The following is a 24,510-nucleotide window of genomic DNA, read 5'->3' as shown; positions in this document are numbered from 1 at the left end:
GAAGAAAAAACCCTGATTTGTTGAGAAATGGCATTTGTGCGTGTTTTTCTTCATGGGTGATTTAAGGAACTTTCAAAGGTAATTTTATGTGTGTGTGATTTTTTCACCTAAGGAATTACTTTTAGGACTTCATTATACTTTTGGATTTTAATAGGTTCGAATATTATAACCCAAGGTCATGAGTAGCTTAGGGATTAGGGGGCACTTATTAGGGTATATTTGGGGTAAGGAGACCAAGGGAAACTTTAAAAATATGCATAGGTGATGTTCTACTCTGACTATATATAATAATAAAAAAGAATTTTTATATATGATTCTGTGATGGTTATAAAATAACACTCACAAAAAATAACATGAAGTACAAAACTCCAGATGGCTTGTTTAATTCAGGGGAATATTTATCAATGTGATGCAGGAATGGTTGGTCAATGAGTTCTATACAGGGGGAGAGACATTTTCAGATGTGCTTCCCTAGAAACTTGCTCTCTTCTTATTGAAAGCTGAGTTTACAAAGAAATAATTCCCAGATAGGGAGTAGTTACAGAACAACCTATTTAACATTTACTTTTTCAGGAGATATTTGAGTGCTGACTACGTGCCAACAACAAAAAGCCCATTGCATTCATACAATTACCTTGTTTTAGAGATAATACCCCTTTACTCTTTTACAAACATCGTTTCACATAGGCAGGAATCATAAGCCTCATTTTGAATTTGGGGACTTGGAGGTGCAAAAGGGCTTATTTTCAAAGATGAAAATACCAACAGAGTACCCTCTGCATGTCTCGTTTTAAAATCCTGAGGTAACCTGCTTGGCCAATGAATATACTGCCCTGTGTTTGATCATACTCCAGATTTGGTCAGCTATGACTGGGAGGCAGGAGAGGAGTAGAAATACGATTGAGGATGTGGACTGCAGCTATTCCTAGAAGGAGGAATGCACAATTAGTACAAAACATAACCAGTACACTCACCAGCAAGGCGAAGTAGAAAAATATTTTTCAGCCACTCAGCTAAAAGAAATAAAACCTGTACTTCAAAAAGTAGGTTTCTGACAGTGGCAGCGGAATTTTTAATTAACATCAGAGTTATTTAAGATTTTCATAACTAAAACTACTCTTGACCATTTTTTGTCCTCTTTTGCATGGAAAGACAGAGACGTTACTGCATGTGTTCTTGGCTGTTTCAAATCCATTAAGTACAGGTCTCCAAAATAGGGAGGATGTGTGGGTTATTTTATTGTTGTTATTGTTTTACCCCTTCTTTACACTATGGTGTTTACACCACACACACACACACACACACACACACTTACATCTGTGTTCTAGAACAGTGAGGAATGAGCAGTGGGCTCCCCAAACAGAGCTCCATCTGCCTGTCCTGAGGATGTTGCTGTCAGGTAAGACCTTCTCCTAAGGTGAATGATTATCTCACTGCTAATGTGTTAGGAGAAGAAAAAGTCCTAAAAAAATACTGGGCAAAGAATTTCCAAGAAAAGAGTCTAAAATGGATCTGGATGTGTTTATTTTATTCCCAGTCATACCAGCAAAATAATTGCAGGGATGGAAGAAAAAGATGAAAAAGGTAGATAAAGTTCAAAATTTTAGGCTAAAAATTGGGCCACATTTTTGAAAAGGAATTATTGGTAAAGAACAAAGAGAAAGTAGGGAGCAATAGAATAACTCACCTTGATCTTAAGTTTCAAAAAAGCAACTCGATATTTCTCATATGCCCAGCTATGGGTTTGACAGATAGCTTTATGAAAGCACCCCAGGAAGGCAAGTATGTCTGGAAAGCTAACAGCAATGTGGTCGGACCTTTGAGCTTTAAGGATCTATCTTGATTAATTCATTACTCCAGGTCTGTCCTCAAGTGAACCTGAACCTGAACCTGGTACACGAAACCACTCCTTTCTAGAGGAACTATGTTATTATTACTTGTCAAAACAAAACATTCAAAACCATAGACTTGGAATTCAACTGGTTTTGGGATCCATCTCTGATCATACCTCCTAAAGCCTATTGTACCTGGATAAATTATTTTTCTAGTTCTGAAACTCATTTTCCAAACAGTGAAAATTACCTTATTCGATCAGAGTTGTTGAGATGATTAAATGAGATAATACATGTTATGCACTGACTAGTATATGATGGAGGCTCAAAAAAAAAAAAAAGTTTCTATTACTGTAACCTACTTGTCTTTTTCTAGGGTAACCAATCATCCGGGTTTGCACTAAAAGCCCTGGACTCTCTAGGTTGTAACACTGAAAGTCCCATGTCCTGGGAACCTCTCAGTTCTAGGCAAACTGGGATGGTGGTTGCCCTAATCATTCATCTTTTGGGAAACTGCCTCTTCAGCCAAACCTCCTTGATTCCAATGCATGCTTCGTGTGCTCCTTATTCTCTGTGGTGCTCCCTACCATGTTAGTTTAAGAGACCCTCACACAGTGCTTAGTATGTGCCAGACTCTGTTTTCAGCTTTTTCAAATATTTGCTTATTTAATCTTCATAAAAACTCTCTAAGGAGGTACTTTTATTATCCCTATTTACCGATGAGAAAACTGAGGGAGAAATTGCAGAAGGTCCCACAGCTATAGAGGGGAGGAGCTGGAATTCAAACTTTCAGATTCTGATTCTGGAGTCCATGCTGTTAACCACTAGCCTTATGCTGACTGTGAAGAGTATGTGTGTTCTAATCTGTAGTATCTGGAATCAACATGAGAATTCCATTTTTAGCTCTTTCACTGATTTAAAACTTCACTTGATACCTCAGAGTTTGCGGAGACATAACCTGCGGCAAATACTTAAACTGAGGATGTTCAGGGCTTGCAGCATTGTTGGGGAAACGACACTATGAAAGGCAGGACAGTAATATTGTCAGATGATATGCAAGACCAAGTTTTCCATTGTCTTTCAGATCCCTGGTTTTTACTTTTATTCTCTTACACAATATCATAGGTGTTTTTATTTAGAATGAGCTGGTTCCTTTGAAAGAGGGTAAAAGAGAGATTTGATAGAAGAAAACACCAAAAACATCTAATCAAGTCAACTATTTTGACTGTGGATTTTGGTAGCCATATAAAAATCGTTAGCATCGTCTAGATTTTAAATGTTATCTATGTTGTATTTTGAATTAAGTACTCATTTTTACATTGAAATATCTTCTTCTCCTCCCTTCCACCCTGACACTTCTCACCCCAAGCACACCTTCACACAGCTTTTGCAATCTCTTGACTTTAGCAAGTGGTTCTGCTAAAACCTTGATTAACAATTACATGATTTTGCCACAATAGCCTGAGGCTCTTTAATATGAATAGTGGTGCAGGTGGGTTGAGTATGTGCTCAAAGGTCCCTCAATCTTCTCTTTGCATATCCAATTTACCACTTTTCCTGGAAATATTTGAGGATATGGAAATTTTCTGCCTGTCCCCTTTCACTGATGTATTTAGAATTCATAAATGCTTTATTCTGAGACTTTTTTCTTTAAGTCACAAATTTAAATTCAACAGAAGGCATGTGACATCATTTCATGTTATTTCATATGTTTTGATAGCAGTCAACATGAGATTTCTGAAGGGTAAGGTACTATTTTGGGTACTTTCTGAAATAAAATGGTGGTACTCAAGATTATTCTAGAGCCGTTTCACACAGCACATTCTGTTAGCCCCTAGAATATAAACCAGAACTTGCCTCTCACAGACATGCTACCTAAGAATATCTTCATGATTGGTTTTTAAATCCATTTTAGGAGTCTTTGAGCTCCTGATTTATGCAAGACATAGTGCTCAAATGTCCTTTTTTGAATGTTAAGTTTCAGAAGATTAGGTCCCTGAATTTAAGAAGTTGTGTCCAGAGGGATACAAAGTAGAGCATGATAAGATTTATAATGGAAGTGCAAAGAGCTCTGGAAAGGCAGAAAAAGAGATCACTTACGATGGGGGGAGGGAGAGGGAAAAGATTGGCTGAGGCATCTTAGAAGAGGTGGCATCTGAGCACACCCTTGAGGGATAACTAAGATATGAACAGATGGAGATGGGTAAGAAGGACAGTTCAAGCTCAGAGGACAACAAAAGCAAAGGCATATTAGGCAAAAGACAAAGTAGGAAATGGCAAGCCTTCTCAGGAGAAGGACAGGTCATGCCACATGTCTGGCATAGAGGGATATCAATGCTGTACTGCCAGGGAGAGGGGGGATAATCAGGTATAACGCCAGGAGGTTCTTGGCATGCTTTTAGTGTGGATTTGTTTTATGGGTGAAGGGAGTAATTGCTTGAGTAACGTATTTGAGATTATTGAATATAATAAAGGACACAGAACAGTTGCTCAATAGTTAACTATAATAACTATCATCTTTATTTTGGGAAGCTCTCGTCAATAGGAGTGACCAGATCATGTTTAGAAGAGGTTCTTAGCTATTTATTTTCCTCCACTTATAAACTTCTTTATTCTCCCACCAGCCCTTAAAAGCAATAGGGTGGAAAAGTGAGCAGAGAGGACATCAGGTCTGGCATTTGATGATGTGGTAATCTTACCATCCATTCCTTAAGAAGATTTGTTACACCAGATTTGAAGTAAACAATACAACCAAAAACTATTTATCATGGAAGGAAATGATAATAGTCATTAACATTACAGCTAATATTTTTTTAGCACATAGTGTATGCCAAGCACTATTCCAGGTCCTTCATGATGTTATTTCGTTTCCCATTCCCACGAGAACCCGATGAGGTAACTGGCCTGGAAGGTAGAATTGGCAGAGACTTCACAGAGGAGGCAGGTCTTGAGATGACCTTGGAGAAAGGAAGGATTCCAAAGGTTGTATACAACAAAGGACAGGTTGTCTTTATAGAGAAAATGTGAGCAAATGAATGCATATAAATGTATTTTCATAAAAGGTGAAGAAACTGAAACTGGGAAAGATTAATAATTTAACTAAGGTCCAGGATTCAAATCAAGCAGGACTAACTCTGAGATTTGAATCTTTAATCCTATGGCTTGAGTCTAGGTTGTAGGACCCCAGAATCTATGTCTGTTAATCCCTGTTTTACAGTGCTCTCCAAGTTGAAAAACTCAGAGTTTTACAAATATTAATATAATGAGTGCCTTTTATGTAAAACATATGTTAACCACCACAAGGAACTTTGCCCTCAAGTAACTTTTCTCCTACCAAGGGAAGCTGAATACCCAACTAAGATGCACTTCTTCATTTTTGCATTCTCATTGAATTCACCGAAAGAAAACAAAGGGAATAGCATTCATTGAATAGCTAAGGTGGATATGAATTAATGCTTCATATACATAATTGTTTAAAATGGCCTGAAATATAATTTACCAATTTAAAGTGTTTAATTCAACACCTTTCAGTATTTTTACAGAGTTGTGCAATCATCCCCATGATCTGATTTTGGAAAGTTTCATCAGCTCCCCCAAAAATCCATACTCATAAGCAGTCGCTATCCATTCTACCACTCTGTCCATCCCCTGTCAAAGATAACTATTAATCTTTCTGTATCTGTAGATTTGTTTATTCTGGACATTTCATATGTAAAATCAGGAAATATGTGGTCTTTTGTGACTGGCTTTTTCCACCTGGAAGAGCATAATGTTTTCTAGATTCATCCCTGTTGTAGCAGATAGCAGTCTTTTATTTTCTTTTTAAATTGCTGAATAATATTCCATAGTAGCGATATATAGCCACTTGTGTTGGAGTGACATCTGGGTTCCACAAGCAGGAGGCTGGGCTGGGGCAGCCGCCACTGGCCTTCTCAACTTGTCTCTCCTTGTGTGGATCCTCTGCCCTACGAATGAGCAGAGATAAGGGTGGGCTAGGCCTAAGATTAAAGGCCTATAAGCTTAGGTAGAGCTTCCACCCCATGAGCTGGGGCAGGGTAGAGGAAGAGGCCTCCAGACTTCTCAGCTGTTTTTGTCTAGTATTAAAACCTCTGCAATACAGATGGTGGATAGTGGGGTGGGGAGATGCTGCAGTTCTCGACTGGGAGCTGGGAGAAGACAGAGCCCTGTGTTCTTGGTTCTACCTACCTGGAGTGGAGCTTCATCATGCAGAGCTGGGTGTGGTGAGGAAGAGACTTTTGCTGCCACAGGTTCTTGCTGTTTGGTAGGTTGAAGGTGTGTTTTCTTTTTCTTCCCACTAGTTACGATTGTTTTGCTGGGAGAGGGTCTCAGAGCTCCCCATACCATCATTATAGAAGTCATCTAGCTATGCATTTCATCTTTATAATTTTTAAGCCTATTTTGTCTGTTAGTCATTAGAACAACCTAAGAGTAAGGTAGTAAACATCAGATCCAGGGTTTGAATCAGACATTTGAATAGTATCTTACTGTGGTACATGCTTAGTAACATTTCCTGAATAAATTAATGAACCAAAAATATCAAGCAATACAATTTAGGAATGAATAAGCTTCCAGATGATGGATAGTGATAATAAAGGCTACTGTGGTTGGGTTGAGAGACATCATGAAGCGTTATTTTTGCTATGATGGGAAAAATGTAATTTCTCACAAACTGCTAAATTCTTTGTACCTAAACTATCGGTCTTTATGACCAAAATACACTGTACAGCCAGTTCATCAATTCTGCCATAGTAGTGGTACTTAATTCATTGTGAGAGATGGTGCATTTGGTGACTTCACATACAGAGCAAAACCCCTGGAGGGGAAGTGGCTACTTAATGTTAACACTGCTGGAATTCTGGCACCTTGGGGCATGTTTGGGAAAGCCGCAGGGAGTTTTATTTGCCCAGTGCCCAGTGGAATTGCTGGAAGTAATTGAAGATGATAAACACATGGAGGAAGGTAGAGAAAAAGAGCAATTTCTAAACATATCAAGTAATGTCCTAATGAGCAGAGAGCTTACTTTGGAATGATAAAAGGTTTAAATGGTCAGGCTCAGTTCAGGAAAACAGGCTGATGATTTAGGATGTTCTACTGTGGTATAATGTATATTATCTTTTAGCCCAATACCTGGGAAGAATATGTCCCAATTTTAGAAAAATGAGAGAATGAGAGTGAGAGAGAGAAAGTGAGACCGAGAGCAAGAGCAAGAGAGAGAGAGAGATCGATAAATGAAATGGAGGTTTGTAGGCCTAGGGATATTGTAAGCTTTCTTTGCCTTTATTGTGGTGTTATGTATGGAAATGGGAAGATTGACAAGAAGTCCTGTGAGAAATTAGTGAAGTTAGCCTGACAAGGGCCAATTCCCAAAGCTTTGTCTTGTTGAGCTCATGTTAGGAGATATGAAATCAAAAGCAGAAAACTATAGGTGGGAGGTATTCTAGGGGCCCACTTAGAACTAGAAGGAATGATGTTAACATGGTGGCTCCTTGTAATTATGCAGTTTTGCAGGCTGTGGAGCAGTAACTCAGACAGGGGTTCAGCTTCCCAAGGAGAATATACTGCCAGTTGGTGAAAAGGAGAAGAGATAATGGGCAATGAATAGAAGCTTCAAAGGTGTGAATGGAGAGGTAATCCCAGCAATGATAAAGGAAATCATTTGTGTCCGAAAAAGTATGCAAGTGATCCCAGAGCCACACCAACAAGGAAGGTACCTGGACAGCTGGCATTTTTAGACTACTTCTGGTGCAGGCTCCCAGCCCAAGACTCTTGTTATCATCGCTCCATTCATTTATGGTATGTCAAGCATAAGGCAGGTCGAATGTACATGTCTCTAATGGTAATTTCTCTTTTGCAAAATGACTAAAATTGGGAAACTTTTTTAAAAAGGAGAAAATATACACCCTAATTTCTGTGCTTTTGTTTATGCCTCCTTCTATCCTTTCTTTTGCAAGAACTCTCTGGCTCATGCCCATTAATACCTGATGCCAGATCCTAGGGTCCATGATTGTAGTTTCATCCTGCCTGTTTCCTTCCAGAGCAGTTAATCTTTCTCTTTGAGCTATGATAACTGTGGTGCTGTAGTCTCAGAGCAGTGAAACCTAGTTAGACCTGGGCATGAAAATGCTGCCTGCATTGAATTGAAACCTTGAAAAGTAGCCATAGTCCTTTCAGCTTCATTCATCTTGCAAAGCAAGTAGCAAAGTCTGCCAGATGGAAATAGTTTAATTTGGTAGATGGAAACATTTCTAAGACTTGTGGACTATATTACAAATGTTACTAGTTGAAGTCTCTTGCACAACTTAGAATTGTTTTCTCCTGTGCTGTATCATTTAGAAAGCCCAAAAGATCACTTTAAAAATCCGAGTGAAACAGAAAATCTGCCCGAGACAACTCTTGCAAAGTTTGCTGATATTATTTAGACGTCAAACACTTTGTTATCAACTCCACTGGCTTAAAAACTTTTCAACTATTTTTTTCTGCCCTCAGCATATCTTTAAATGACAGGCACAGATGTTTGCCTTCATTTCTTAGCATCCTCACCCTAGGCATTCATTGTCTAAGCACTGGAGTTTCGGTCATCACATGAATGCGTACAAAATACGCAGCCAAGTCCACTGTCCTTTGCCACCTCTAGCTCTCGTGGGTCACTGGATAATTAGATATTTGAAAAGCACCTTGAAATAAGGGCTATAAATAATTCCTTTCTCCATTTTTAGAAAGCTCCATGGAAAGAAGGGTCACTGGAAAAATCCTTGGATCTCCCTGCATAAAAGACTGGTGTTTATTTGCCTTGGAGTAATTCAGAGAGAAGGGAATATGGTGCAATGGAAGTAGGTCCTGAAGGAAAGGAGAATGGAGATCTAGTCTTGGTTCTGCTACTAATTAGCTGTGTAAGCTCAGGAAATTCCCTTCACCTCAGGAGCCTGGATATGTAGAATAAGAAAGTTGAACTTGATGATCTCTAAGATGCTTTTTGAATATTCTGCAAACACTTTACTCCTGTGCAACCTTCTTAAGTCTCGTTGGGCTCTAAATAATGTGTCCTAATTTGTCATTAGGTAAGTGGCTCTTCTGATTCTGTAGAGAACTCCAGAAGTCTATTTGAGCACTGGAACACTCAAGGTTCCAAGTTATCCATAATAGAAGAGAAGTAAGTCTGGTATGCCAAGATAGGAGGAGGAAAGAATAATTGATTCTCAGGAAGTGACTAGCACAATCATCATACACAATTTAAGATACAAACTCATGGTCTGCTCTTGGATACGAAACAATCCTCTCCTACAAAGCCTACTGATAATAGAAGACTAGAAGAGGAAAATGTTCATGTCTGGGGAAAAACAGTAATTAAGGCAATGGGCTCTGAAGTCTGACAGATGTGAGTGTGGGACTCAAAGTTACCAGTTTCTTGCTTTATGTCTTCGGGAAGTTTTCTTAATCTCTCTGATCTTCACTTGCTATAAGAGGGGTTATATTAGAAATTATATGCATGATTTTTCTAATACAATTATCAAAAAATGATATAAAGTATGCTTATCACAATGTCTGACAAGTAGTGCATATTATGTACTAGCCATTATTCTTATAATTAATGATAGAGTCACTAGATGATAAAATTAACATTTACTTTATAAATTACTCAATAAATACTTGCTGTATGTTTAGCACACTATAAAGAAGTGAAAGGCATGGTTTTATTCCTCAAAACTTAAAATCCTGTCTATGAAAAAATTTGTCATCTATTGTGGTGCTGAGCATATATATAAGTGTATGGATTGGTGATTTTCAGTTTCTTACATAGCAATTTGAAAGGAAGGATGCAATAGTTCATGTATTTGGTCGTTAGAAGAAAATAGAACAATGCAAAATTTCCCAATTACCTACTAATTTTAGCCAAACATCTATGAATACTATAATGTGGAAAAAGAAGTTTAAAAATTATATTAATTCTGAAAACATGTATAGCCATGTAAGTTTTAATCACATTCACAATCTTACCAAGAAATGGTCTAGTTTAAAAAATATACCTAGTTGGATTTCATTTCAAAGATTGCTGATTATATAATAATAATCCTGAAAGTTGAAGCCTTGAAAAATTAAGCTCAATTCTAAAAATACTTCTTAATTGGATCATTTTGGAACCCCAGGTCTTTGATTCACATATAATTTTGGCATTGGGTTTTCAGTGTGTGACTATCAGGCACCTGGCAGAGATGGATTAGGTCCAAGTCCAGCCAGATGCTTGGTGGCAGATGGCTCCCAGTGCAGTTACTCTAAACTTGGAATGTGTAAAAAGTTAAATGCTCAGAGGCTGAAACCTAATCCATTATGGGCATATGTGCTCTGAGTTTGGGGAAATCTGTGGCCACAAAGGATAATATTGTGTACATAATACTGAATGAGGATCCATGGACTAGCATGACCTCGAACTATTAAAGTCTATCTCTCTAGGTGATTCCCAGGATCAGATTTCTGGAACCCAACATAATAAACATAGCAGGAAGGAGCCACACTCATCAAGTTCCAACTATTTTTTACGGCCCAGAGGAGAATGTGAGGTGTATTTAGCTGCATGTCTTAGGAAACTCACTGGGTTTCTGAGATGAAGGGAATTTCCTGAGCTTTCAGAGCGAATTAGTAGCAGAGCCAGTATTAGATCTCCCTTCTTTTCTCCATCAGGACCTATGTCCATTGCACCATGCTTCCTCTCCCTGAATTTACTCCAAGGCAAACAAACACCAGTCTTTTATGGAGGGTTTTTTTTTTCCCAATGACCCTTCTTTCCATGAAGTTTTCTAAAAATGGAGAGTAGGATCAGATCCCGGGACTCAAGCCTTTAGGTGATTTCCCAAAACAACACAGCATTATTCTTGAGTTCTCTGAAGACATAATTCAGTCAATTCCTATTCAGTTTATTTGCCAAGTTCCTTACATCCAGCTTTAATCTAACTATTTCTTCCCAGCCCAATGAGCCAGATTTCCCATTTATTTTGGGTTAGAGAAAACCTTGTCCTAAGAGCCCCGAAAGTCATGGAGGAAAACACTATCTCCCAAAATAAAGAAACTCTAACTGACTGTAATTATAGCTGCCGTTGCACTCAATGATAGGCACAGGTTCCCAGACATTCCTCATGACTGCAGGGCACATCACAGAAATGTGCTCACTGACCAGGATGCCTGACTCAAGCATCTGTTCTTTCTGTCCCCTGAGATTCAAGTCAGCCAGTCTCCTTGAATCAGAGAGGCTTGTATCAGGGTTTCCTTCAGCTAGATGTTTCAAATACACAAAGATTCTGGTAGAAAAGACACTACTAAAGCTAGAGAAAGATACTTGAGCCTAGATGGCCAGTCCACAAATATTCATATTTATTGTGTAGTAGGAATAGTGCCATGTGCTCGTCGTAGAACCATTCGCTCATGGGATTTATACTTCAGTGGACAGGTCCTCTCCCAGAGTTTTTCCTGTGCACTTTGATCTGATTGTCTCCATCTTATATCTGCAATGAACTTGATCAACTCTCCTTTCTTATTTATATTCCTTACTATTTTCACTTTATTCCAGAAGCCAGGTAGCAGAATATAGCAGAAAACCATTAATTCATGGCTGAGCTACTCTGAAGAATAGGTTAGTAGTATCTCATTTTATAGGTGAGGAACTGAGTTTCGCAGAGGAGAAATGAGTTTCCCAAGACGTGCAGCTAAATAGACCCCCATTCCCATTTGGGCAAAAAAAAAAAAAAAAAATAGTTGATATATTATATGGGTAGTTTCCTAATAGTTGATACAATATAGGGTTGCTTCTTCCTGCTGTGCTTATTTTCTTAGGTTCAGGCTCTGATCCTGCTGGAGCCCTATTTACAGGTAAATGACAAGGGTGGTGAGAATGTGGCTAGAATTGCCTAGAAACTTTTGTGCTCAGAGTCGTCGGGGCAGCCGGCACAAAATCTGTTCAAGATTCAAATTCAAAGTTCTTTCTTAGCAACTAAAACATAGCAAAGTTAAAGGATTCCTGTTTTACCTTGTTTCTCTCTTCTTGTTCGGATGAGTATAAGGATGCTCTAAAGGAGGCAAACAGTAGCGAGGAGGAGTATCGACAATTTCTGGTGATTTGTCACCTCACGTTCTCTTCAGGAGTTCAGGAAGCATAAGATTTTTTTTTTTTTTTCTTTTTTTGACACTTGCCTAGAAGTTTTGAAATCAGTTACAGTAATTAGAACCAACTCCTAGAGATGGTTACAGTGATCTAGCAGAGTCACCTTATATAAGGCAAAATTTAAGTGTGGGGTGGTTTTAGAAATTTGGGAAACTAAAGATAATGGATTTATAGGAAAATTTGGATACAATTTGATTGCCTTTGTTTGGTTGAAAACCGGGTCCTTGAGTCATCTTATAATGGCTCAGCTACCCTGGAGCATTGGGCATTCATTAGTTGATCTGCAAAATGTTTTGGAGTTTTCTTCCTAGTTGAGGATATAAAAGGGAGAAGGATGATCACAGTAACAGTAGCTGGGGGCTCAATGCTGTAAGGTACTGAAGGACCCAAGATCCATTGTAGAACCTGGACATGCTTGAGTCAGAATTGTCTCTGAGTTATGGCAAAACAAGAGTAAACGTATAAGAACTACATCTAGTGGATAGATTCCTATTTTCTAAGATAGTATTTCAACAGTTTTGTCTTGACTAAGGTTGATACATGCACAAGCACATTTGGGGGAACTCTAATAAAAGAAAAGCTGCTACTTCCTTTTAAAAATTCATTAAGAAATACAGTAGACATATCCAGAAACAGTCCAAATGCTTCATATTTCATCTTTAAATTACTCCTTTGTGGGTGTTGAATGCTTCTTTGCAATACCTCTGGTACCACTAGAAGTGATTTGTAACAAAACACCTGAGAGAAAGCATCTATCTTGAGTTAGTCCAAGCTTGCAGGAGGACATACACTCCAGGAATAATATCAGTTTCCTGATATTATTATAAGCTGCTGTCTCTCTTGCCTCCTGAACTATTGTGTTCCTGGTTCTTTGTAGTGTGAATCAAATCTTAGAGGCATAATGAGAAAAAAACAACACCATGGCTGTCATCCACTTTTTCTTTTTTTGCTAAGACTCTTATTTAGTTGTTTTAAATAGGGATTTGGAAGATAGAACTCAAGACTTTTCTGCATCTGGATCCACCAATGCTTCGTGTGTAAGGTATATTCATTTACTTGTGTTAAATTGAGCTCTTTAGTGAGGAAAGGCAAAATTAGAAAGGGAAAAAATGTAAGTGCTATCACTTAGATCCCATTGCTTATTAAGACAGGGGGTTCTAGTTTCTGAAAATGCAGTTAATCATTAGACAGGAAAAAGTATTTGATCAACAGAATGTTATTTCTAATGGCTTTCAATCAATTCTTTCAAAACACAAAGAGAAAAAGACATCAACAAAAGAATATAAAAGCAAACATCAAAACTTAGGAGGTTAACAATCAATTTAAAAGCCTCAGGAATTTTGTTACTGAAACAGTCATTAGAAAGCAGAGAAGACAGGACTGTGATAAGTTAAAGATGATGTTTGTGTTTGAAGAGTTTGATCTGGGGAAGGAAGCTTGAACACACATAAGCTCTGATCCACACAGGATGATTTTAAAGGCCAGGACAGTCTTATGATCTAATGATGTTGGACATGAAATCTTCATTAGTCTTAGGACCAGTTAAAAAATAACACCACCACCCTGTGCTATTTAAATAGTATTTATAATAAGTTAGTGTATGTTGAACATTAAATTTGGTCCAGATAATCTAGGCAGATAATTGATTTAATCATCACATCAGCCCAGCAAGGTGTTTTGTTCTCATTTTACAGATGAAGGAGCTCAGGTTAGAAGAGGTTAGGCAACTTTTCCAAGGTCCCACAGAAATCAGCGCCTCATCTATTTGACTCCAAAGCCCATGCCTCTCGTGGCAGAGACAATGCTTTGTGTCTGCTTTCTTTTTTTCTGGGCATCAGGAAGACTGCATTTCTTATTATCACTACCATCAGATTGAGTTCTGGACAATGCAATGGGAGCAGAAGTCACTTGTGTGATTTCCTGGCTGAAGAAATTAAGAGCTAACATTCCTTGTCCTGGTTCTTACTTCTCCTTCTATTGGGACTGCAGATTTTGCTCATTTTAACGATGTTAGTGTCTCAAGATAGAAGAACTCTGGGTCACGATTTAGGAATGTCACCATGGAGATCCTTTCAACACTCATTTTTTTGCAGTGTGGGTTACAAATAAACCTTTACTCTTTTAAGTCCCCCAGTTTTTAGGGTGTATTTATTACCACAGCATAGCCTACTCTGTCCTGACAAATACATTTTATGCCCTGCACTTTACCTTATATTCTTTAAATTTTAGCTGTTAATACAGTATATCTCATGTTTTGTTTTCATACACAAAGAGTTGGTAGATAATAAAATAATTAAATTGTAGCTGAAGAAAACATTCTCTCTAGCAGTGTCATCTAAAATAAGAGGAAAATTTATTTTAAAATTAAGAATGACAGGGTTTTTTTTGCCTGAAAATAATGTCTTCGAGGCTATAGACAACTTTCAGTGGTTCAGGGGCCTGCCTGCTCATCTCATTTATGAAGGATTCATGGAGTAATATCTCCTCTGTCTCTGTGTCATCCATGATCTCTTGTCGGCTTCACTCTAATCAGCATGTCTATGGAAGAAAAACCAAACTGTATTGAATTAGTTCTCTTTTTCTTCAAATAACTTTAAAGGAAAGTCCTGATGTACTATATTATTTGACTTATTTGATTCCTCAACACCTTTGATGTCAGGGATAGGCTTAATGGAAGAAGAAATTTATAATACATTAGTTCCATTAAAATGCACCTATAAATGTTCTCTTTTGATAAGTGTCTGTTCATATCCTTCACTCACTTTTTGATGGGGTTGTTTGTTTTTTTCTTGTAAATTTGTTGGAGTTCATTGTAGATTCTGGGTATTAGCCCTTTGTCAGTTGAGTAGATTGCAAAAATTTTCTCCCATTCTGTAGGTTGCCTGTTCACTCTGATGGTAGTTTCTTTTGCTGTGCAGAAGCTCTTTAGTTTAATTAGATCCCATTTGTCAATTTTGGCTTTTGTTGCCATTGCTTTTGGTGTTTTAGTCATGAAGTCCTTGCCCACGCCTATGTCCTGAATGGCATTGCCTAGGTTTTCTTGTAGGGTTTTTATGGTTTTAGGTCTAACATTTAAGTCTTTAATCCATCTTGAATTAATTTTTGTATAAGGTGTAAGGAAGGGATCCAGTTTCATCTTTCTACATATGGCTAGCCAGTTTTCCCAGCACCGTTTATTAAATAGGGAATCATTTCCCCATTGCTTGTTTTTGTCAGGTTTGTCAAAGATCAGATGGTTGTAGATATGCGGCATTATTTGTGAGGGCTCTGTTCTGTTCCATTGGTCTATATATCTGTTTTGGTACCAGTACCATGCTGTTTTGGTTACTGTAGCCTTGTAGTATAGTTTGAAGTCAGGTAGCATGATGCCTCCAGCTTTGTTCTTTTGGCTTAGGATTGACTTTGTCATGCGGGCTCTTTTTTGGTTCCATATGAACTTTAAAGTAGTTTTTTCCAATTCTGTGAAGAAAGTCATTGGTAGCTTGATGGGGATGGCATTGAATCTATAAATTACCTTGGGCAGTATGGCCATTTTCACGATATTGATTCTTCCAACCCATGAGCATGGAATGTTCTTCCATTTGTTTGTATCCTCTTTTATTTCATTGAGCAGTGGTTTGTAGTTCTCCTTGAAGAGGTCCTTCATGTCCCTTGTAAGTTGGATTTTTTGCAGCCGAAAGACACATGAAAAAATGCTCATCATCACTGGCCATCAGAGAAATGCAAATCAAAACCACAATGAGATACCATCTCACACCAGTTAGAATGGCGATCATTAAAAAGTCAGGAAACAACAGGTGCTAGAGAGGATGTGGAGAAATAGGAACACTTTAACACTGTTGGTGGGACTGTAAACTAGTTCAGCCATTGTGGAAGTCAGTGTGGCGATTCCTCACGGATCTAGAACTAGAAATACCATTTGACCCAGCAATCCCATTACTGGGTATATACCCAAAGGATTATAGATCATGCTGCTCTAAAGACACATGCACATGTATGTTTATTGTGGCACTATTCACAATAGCAAAGACTTGGAACCAACCCAAATGTCCAACAATGATAGTCTGGATTAAGAAAATGTGGCACATATACACCATGAAATACTATGCAGCCATAAGAAATGAGGAGTTCATGTCCTCTCTAGGGACATGGATGAAGCTGGAAACCATCATTCTCAGCAAACCATTGCAAGGACAAAAAACCAAACACTGCATGTTCTTACTCATAGGTGGGAATTGAACAATGAGAACACATGGACACAGGAAGGGGAACATCACACACCGGGGCCTGTTGTGGGGTAGGGGGAGTGGGGAGGGATAACATTTGGAGATACACCTAATGTTAAATGACGAGTTACTGGGTGCAGCACACCAACATGGCACATGTATACATATGTAACTAACCTGCACGTTGTGCACATGTACCCTAAAACTTAAAGTATAATAATAAAAAAAAATTTACCTATAAAATGTTGGCCAACTCTGGTAGTCTGAATGGAATGGGTCTAGCTTATTTCTATTCAGGAGGTCAAATCTGCTTTCTGGGGAGAGCTAGTACTAAACCCTGATATTTGACACCTTGCCCTTTCCTATGTATTCTGAAGTCTGTAACATGGAGCTCTCCATTATTTTCTTTATTAGAAATGACTTTTGATATCCCTGTAATTGGACCATTATCCTCTAGATTAAAAATGCTGATTTAGCAAATCTCATGAAGGAAAACAACTTTGTGCCAGGGAAATATCATAAATGGGATATGGCCGTGGTAGTGGTAGTGCACTTGGATATGGCCAGGTAAAATATTGAACTCAACTGATAATATCCCGGTTCTATTGGGAAATCTTAGTTAAGGAAGATCTTTATTCCACACACTTTCTTTTTTTTCAGTTCTTTCTTTTTAAGTTCAGGGTACATGTGTAGATTTGTGACATAGGTAAACTTGTATCATGGGTGTTTGTTGTACAGATTATTTTATTGCTGAGGTGATAAACCTAGTACCCATTAGTATCCTGATCCTCTCTCTTTTCCCATCCTCTACCCTCCAAAAGGTCCTAGTGTGTGCCTCTATGTGTCCATGTGTTCTCATCATTTAGCTCTCCATGATAATTGAGGACATGTAGTATTAGGTTTTCTGTTCCTGTGTTAGTTTGCTAAGGATAATGGCCTCCAGCTCCATCCATGTTCCTGCAAAGGATATGAGCTCCTCCCTTTTTATGGCTGCATAGTATTCCTTGGTGTATATGTACCACATTTTCTTTATCCAGTCTATCACTGATGGACATTTAGGTTGATACCATGTCTTTGCTATTGTGAATAGAGCTGCAATGAACATACATGTGCATGTGTCTTTATAATAAAAAAATTTATATTCCTTTAGGTATATACCCAGTAATGGGATTGCTGAGTCAAATGGCATTTCTATCTTTAGGTTTTTGAGGAATAACCACACTGCCTTCCACAATGGTTGAACTAATTTACACTCCTACCAACGGTGTGTAAGAATTCATTTTTCTCTATAGCCTTGCCAGCATCTGTTGTTGACTTTCTTATAATAGCCATTCAGACTGGTATGAGATGGTATCTCATTGTGGTTTTGATTTGCATTTCTCTAATGATCAGTGATGTTGAGCTTTTTTAATATGATTTTTGGCCACATGCATATCTCCTTTCGAAAAGTGTTCATGTCCTTTGCCTGCTTTTTCTTGAGGTTGTTTGTTTTGTTCCTGTAAATTTGTTTAAGTTCCTTACAGATGCTGTATATTAGACTTTGTTTGGTGCCATAATTTGCAAAAATATTTTCCTATTTTATAGGTTGTTTTTTCCATTGATGGTTTATTTTTATGTACAGAAGTCTTTAATTAGATCCCATTTGTCAATTTTTACTTTTATTGCAATTGCTTTTGGCATCCTATTCATGAAATCTTTGCCTGTGCCTATGTCCTGAATAGTATTGCCTAGATTGTCTTCCAGAGTTTTTATAGTTTTGGGTTTTACATTTAAGTCTTTAGTCCATCTTGAGTTAATTTTCATATATGGTATAAGGAAGGGGTCCAGTATCAATCTTCTCCATATGGCTAGCCAATTATCCCAGCAGAATTTATTGAGCAGGAAGTCCTTTCCCCATTGTTTTTTTTTTTTTTTTGTCAGATACCTGTAGGTATGTGGTCTTATTTCTGGTTGCTCCATTCTGTTCCATTGGCTTTTATGTCTGTTTTTGTACCTGTACCATTCTGTTTTGGTTACTGTAGCCCTGTAGTATAATTTGAAATTGGGTAGCGTGATGCCTCCAGCTTTGTTCTTTTGCTTAGGATTATCTTGGCTATTCTGGCTTTTTTTGGTTCCTTATGAATCTTAAGATAATATTTTCTAATTCTGTGGAGAATATCAATGTTAGTTTAATAGGAATGGCATTGAATCTATAAATTGCTTTGAGCAGTATGGCCATTTCATGATATTGATTTTTCCTATCCAAGAGCCTGGAATGTTTTCCCATTTGTCTCTGTTCTCTCTGATTTCTTTAAGCAGTATTTTGTGGTTCTCCCTGTAGAGACCTTTTACCTCCTGATATGCTTTGGCTGTGTCCCCACCCAAATCTCATTTGAATTGTAGCTCCCATAATTCCCATGGACCTGGTGGGAGGTGACTGATGTGGGCAGGTTTCTCCCATGCTGTTCTTGTGATAGTGGATAAGTCTTATGATATCTGATGGTTTTATAAAGAGCAGTTCCCCTGCACATGCTGTCTTGCCTGACACCACGTAAGACGTGCCTTTGCTCTCCTTTGCCTTCCGCCATGATTGTAAGTCCTCCCCAGCCATGTGGAACTGTGAGTCCATTAAGTCTCTTTTTCTTTATAAATTACTCAGCCTCAGGTATTTCTTCATAGCAGTATGAAAATGTACAAATATACCTCCCTAGTTAGCTATATTCCTAGATATTTTTTTCTTTTCATGGCAGTTGTGAATGGATGTTTGTTCCTGATTTGGCTCTTGGCTTCACTATTGTTGGTATGTAGGAGTGCTAGTGAGTTTTGCACATTGACTTTGTACCGTGAGACTTTGCTGAATCAGTTTAAGAAGCTTTGGGCTGAGAATGGGGTTTTCTAGATATAGGATCACATTACCTGCAAACAGTTTGTCATCCTGTCTTTCCATTTGGATGCGCTTTATTTCTCTCTCTTGCCTGATTGCCCTGGCCAGAACTTCCAATTCTATGTTGAATAGGAGTGGTGAGAGAGGGCATCCTTGTGCCAGTTTTCAAGGGGAATGCTTCCAGCTTTTGCCCATTCAGTATGATGTTGGTTGTGGGTTTGTCATATATGGCTGTTATTGTTTTGAGATATGTTCCTTCAGTACCTAGCTTATTGAGAGTTTTTAACATAAATGGATGTTGAATTTTATTGAAAGCCTTTTCTGCATCTATTGAGAAAATCGTGTGGTTTTTGTCCTGAGTTCTGTTTATGTATGAATCACATTTATTGATTTGCATATGTTGAACCAACCTTGCATCCTGTGGATGAAGCCAACTTGACTGTGGTGGATAAGCTTTTTGATGCATTACTGGGTTCAGTTTGCGAGTATTTTGTTGAAGAGTTTTGCATCAGTGTTCATCAAGGATATTGGCCTGAAGTTTTCTGTTTTTGTGTGTCTCTGCAAGGTTTTTGTATCAGGGTGATGCTGGCCTCATAGAATGTGTTAGGGAGGAGTCCCTCCTCAATTCTTTGGAATAGTTTCAGTAGGAATGGTACCAGTTCTTCTTCGTACTTCTGGTAGAATTCAGCTGTGAATCTTTTTTGGTCCTGGGCTTTTTCCACTTGGCAGGCTGTTCATTACTGCCTCAATTTCAGAACTTGTTATTGTTCTGTTCAGGGATTCGATTTATTCCTGGCTTTTCCTTGGGAGGGTGTTTGTATCCAGGAATTTATGTATTTCTTCCAGATTTTCTAGTTTATGTACATAGAGGTGTTCATAATATTATCTGACGGTTATTTGTATTTCTGTGGGGTCAGTGTCATTTCTAATTCTGTTTATTTGAATCTTCTCTCTTTTATTAATTAGTCTAGCTAGTGGTCTATCTATGTTATTAATTTTTTCAAATAACAAACTCCTAGATTTTTTGATCTTTTGAATGGTTTTTGTGTTGCTATCTCCTTCAGTTCAAGTCTGATTCTGGTTATTTCTTGTCTTCTGCTAGCTTTGGGATTTGTTTGCTCTTTGTTCTCTAGTTCTTTTAGTGGTGAAACATCATAACTAAAAGAGGTTGAAAATTTTGACATTTTTCTAACTTTTTGATGTAGGCATTTAATGCTATAAATTTCCCCCTTAACACTGCATTAGCTATGTCCCAGAGATTCTGGTATGTTGTCTCTTTGTTCTCATTGCTTTTCAAAAACTTCTTGATTTCTGCCTTAATTTTATTATTTACCCAAAAGTCATTCAGGAGTAGGCTATTCAATTTCCATGTAATTTTATGGTTTTGAGTGAATTCCTTAGTATTGATTTCTAATTTGATTGCTCTGTGGACCAAGAGGCTGTTTGTTGTGATCTCAGTTCTTTTGCATTTGCCAAGGAGTGTTTTACTTCTGATTATATGATTGATTTTAGAGTAAGGGCCATGTGGCCATGAGAAGAATGTACATTTTGTTGTTTTGGGATAGAAAGTTCTATAGATATTCATAAAGTTCAGTTGATGCAGCCACAGCACTTTCTTCTAACAATTCTGTCATTTAATCACCTCAAATCAGAAACATATAGTTCGAACTTTGTTTTAACATACTTTCTATTACAGGTTTTTCTCTAATACAGTCATTTACATATTTTAAATACATCTATCCTCAGTACATATGTCTCTGACAAAGGTAATCTTTGATTACATCTTCCTGGGGGAAGTTGGATAAAGACATCTCAGGATTGAATTAGGAGAAAGAGAAACTTGTGTTTCTGGGTGGACGATGAAAGTGCTTGATCATTTTCACTATTCCCCTACCTGATTATTGCCATCAGACACTTCTAGTAGATTTGATATATGTCATGTTTTCTTTCTTTTAGATTTATACTGATAACTCAGTGTTAAAATATCAGTGCAAACCTAGAATCATTGTGCAATTCACTGCTCAAACATTTATTTATTTAAAAATTCCTAGTCCTGATGGTATTACTGTTTTAGAAACAAACCCTGGGCTAGGTGTTCAGGGCATGATGCAGCTCTACTACAGAATGAGGATTTAAAGAGCTTTTTGTTTTCTTTCTCATTGCATGGAGGTAAAGACTTTTCTGGTATTGATAGAAAGTAAAAGTTGTGCCATGTTGACAGTACAGATGAGACAAGGCACGGCATTAACTGTTCCATCTGGTGTTTCTTAAATAGGACAAACTATTCTTAGAGCTCTGTGAAGTGTCTGCTTCATCTCACAAGAGTTGGAAATGACTGGGCCTCTTAGTGAACTCAATAGGTAGAAGATGTGACTTTTAAAGCTAGATGAGAAAAAAGTGGAGACATAAGGCATATGGAGAAGAAATGTCTAGCAAGGGATTCTGTTTCTATGAAAATTCAACAAATAGGAGTTTTTGTTTTGTTTTTTAACAATAATCACAATTCTATTCCCAATCCCAAAACCTTATTTTTAATAAAAAGCCATATTTGTCCTCTTAAATAATCCTTTTGAGATTATTATTACAATTTATTATTTGCAATGATAAACTCAGCAATCCACAGATGTTTAGCTGAAATAGCAAAGCCACTATCTCTGCATGTGGCTCATAACATTTTTGGCAGCTATTTCTGCAGTAAAGCTTCCTTTCTATCCTCTAGTCTGGGCACTGAAAGAGCTGGTACATTGCAATGGGCCCTGTGTAATTGGATGGCTGTGAACTTATCTCAGATTATTCTCGTTTTTCTGTTTTATATTTTTTGTCTTATTAATTGCTTTTTTCAAGCTAAACGTTAGATAGCACAGGTTTTTGATCAGAAAGTCTTTGGAAATTTTCTTGGGAATCACCATCTTATAACATAAAGTTTAAAAAGCAAGCTTCAAAAGACCAATCCTAGATTGTGATTAACCTGATGAGTCATATTGGCAATCAGATCCAAGAACAGTAGAGTTCAAATGTAATTTACTTGGTTTCTTATGTCTCCATGTGTTTATGGAAAGGGCTCATTCACTATAGTACCAAAACTTTAAAATAACTAGGAATTACATATTTTTAAAAGACTATAAACCTATACTAGAAGATAGAGAAAATATTGAAAAACAGAAGTATAACAAGGTTCTGGTATAGAAGATTCATGTGGTAAATATATCTTTTCCTGAGTGAATCTATAAATTCAATGTAGTAATTACAATAAAAACCCCAGAGGGGCTTTAATGTAACTTGACTCTAGAGTTCCCCTGGAACAGAAAGTTTGTAAAATAGTTAAGAAAGTATCAAGAAAAAAATAAATAAGAAAAATACCAATTGTTCTTTTTACATGATTATTGATATTGGTGATTATTTCCTGGACAGTTCAGTTTGCTTTATGAACAACCCATAGGTCTTTCTAAAATTAGTCCAAAAGTTATATTTTTTTCTAGTTCAAGAGATTTATGTCACATTTCACCAGTGCCTTTCTGGATGAATTAATTTTGTACAAGTCAACTCCCCTTAAGGTTTTATTAGTATGATTTTATAAGAACAAGACTGTAGTATGTTTGCCACAAAATAATGCTTTAAAGATTTTATTATTTTTCATTATTTTACACAAAAATCTCTAAGGCTATGAAGTAATATCAATTAGTTTTAATAGTAAACTAAATAGTGAAACCGAAGTTAAAATTATTTTTCTGATTTTAAGTAGTCTCTGAATAAACCCATGACCAGGATAAATATTTTGTCATTACAAAAAATAATAAATCAATTTAAAAATGATCATCTGTATATGGTCATGCTTCACTGTAAAACAAATTAGTCTATTCCTGGACTCTTAACTCTCTGTGTCAATAACATCTTACAAGAGGATTCAAGCAGAGAAACAGATGCAAATTTATTGTCTAATTTACACTTAATGAGATGATGGGAGTTGAATCTGTGAACTACTTTTCTTCTTTCATGACCCATGAAAGGAATTCTAAGGAAACCTGGTGGTTTCAGAACATGATATATTTTGAAAATATTCTATTGTATGGGATCTTGAATTTTATCCTAGACTGCTCCAATGAACTATCTACAAACAGGCCAAGGTAGCACTTGAAACGGATGTTTTACTAAAGATTCTATGTCAAAGTAAAGTTAAATCAAGCTGAGACAGAATGATGTTCTTCTACATTAACTGAGTTTCTGGTGATCACTATTTTGCATTTAGCAGTCTTGGGCTTCTAACAGATTCTTTGTCCTGGGCCCTCACTGAATATGTTGTTCCAGGGGGTACTTTCTTCTGCTGTGACAGAAGCCCTCTCCCTGAAGAAGGCAGCCCTCCCCAGACCAGGGGTATTGCAGGCAACAAGGAGCTTTCACACAGGGCAGCCATGTCTTGCTCCTCTACCACCTCTTCCTGAATGTGGAGAAGTTCGTCTTGGGCTGATCCCTGAGGAATTCTTCCATTTTCTTTATCCTAAAACTGGTATAACAGGACCTTATGTGTTTGGAACTGGACTTATGTTGTATGCTCTTTCCAAAGAAATATATGTGATTACCCCAGAGATCTTCTCTACCATATCAGTAGTAGAGTTACTTATCTTTGTAATTTAAAAATACAGTGCCTTTGTTGGAGAATTTGCTGATAAACTGAATGAGCAAAAAAAAAAAATTCCCCAACTAGAAGAGGTGAAGGATGCTTCCATCAAACAAATCCAGGATACCATTGATTTGGAGAAGTCACAGCAGGCTGTGGGTCACAAGTGCCATTACCTTTTTGATGCCAAGAGGAATAACATTGCTATGACTTTGGAGAATACTCTTCAGGAATGGCTGCATCGAGTATATAAGGAGGTAAAGAATCACCTGTACTATCATATCTCTGTACAGGTTATGATGTGTTGAAAGGAACAAGAGCACACGATAAACTGTGTGGAAAAGCATGTGGTAGTGAAGCAAATGGTGGACAGCACAGCTAGAAAAGAAAATTGCCAAGTGCCTTGCTGATCAAAAGTTGTTCATAAAGAAGGCTCAAGCATGAGCAGTCCTGTAAATTTATCTATCCCAATTGAGACAGCTAAAAACCCTTGACCTACTAAATGGAAACTAGTCTATGTGACGAAGTCTTTCTGTATTGCTGTCTACTGAAGTTATGGTTTACCTTGCCTAAACATAAAAAGTTCGAGTTTCCTATACTGAGAGAACTAAATCTATTGGCCAGTCAGATGTTTCTCATCCTCCTTACTCCACATTTTGAGTTGTTCTATGATCACTTTTAAATAAGTAGTTTGCCTTTATCAAAACTGTCTGGTTAAAGATTATCAAGCTATAGTTTAAATTTGTAATGAACTCCACCATATTGTAATAAAGTAACAGTTGGGAAAAAAAGGAAGCAATCTT

General features: G+C 37.4%; 1 pseudogene; it reads left to right on the top strand.

The window, feature by feature from the left end:
- The first annotated feature begins 23,385 nt into the window (after positions 1-23,385).
- LOC129490543 (ATP synthase F(0) complex subunit B1, mitochondrial-like) lies at positions 23,386-24,151 on the top strand (annotated as a pseudogene).
- The last annotated feature ends 359 nt before the right edge of the window (positions 24,152-24,510 follow it).

Source organism: Symphalangus syndactylus, chromosome 9 (assembly GCF_028878055.3).
Source record: "Symphalangus syndactylus isolate Jambi chromosome 9, NHGRI_mSymSyn1-v2.1_pri, whole genome shotgun sequence".
In the NCBI taxonomy this organism is placed as follows: Eukaryota; Metazoa; Chordata; class Mammalia; order Primates; family Hylobatidae; genus Symphalangus; species Symphalangus syndactylus.
This window is presented reverse-complemented; position numbering and strand designations above follow the sequence as displayed.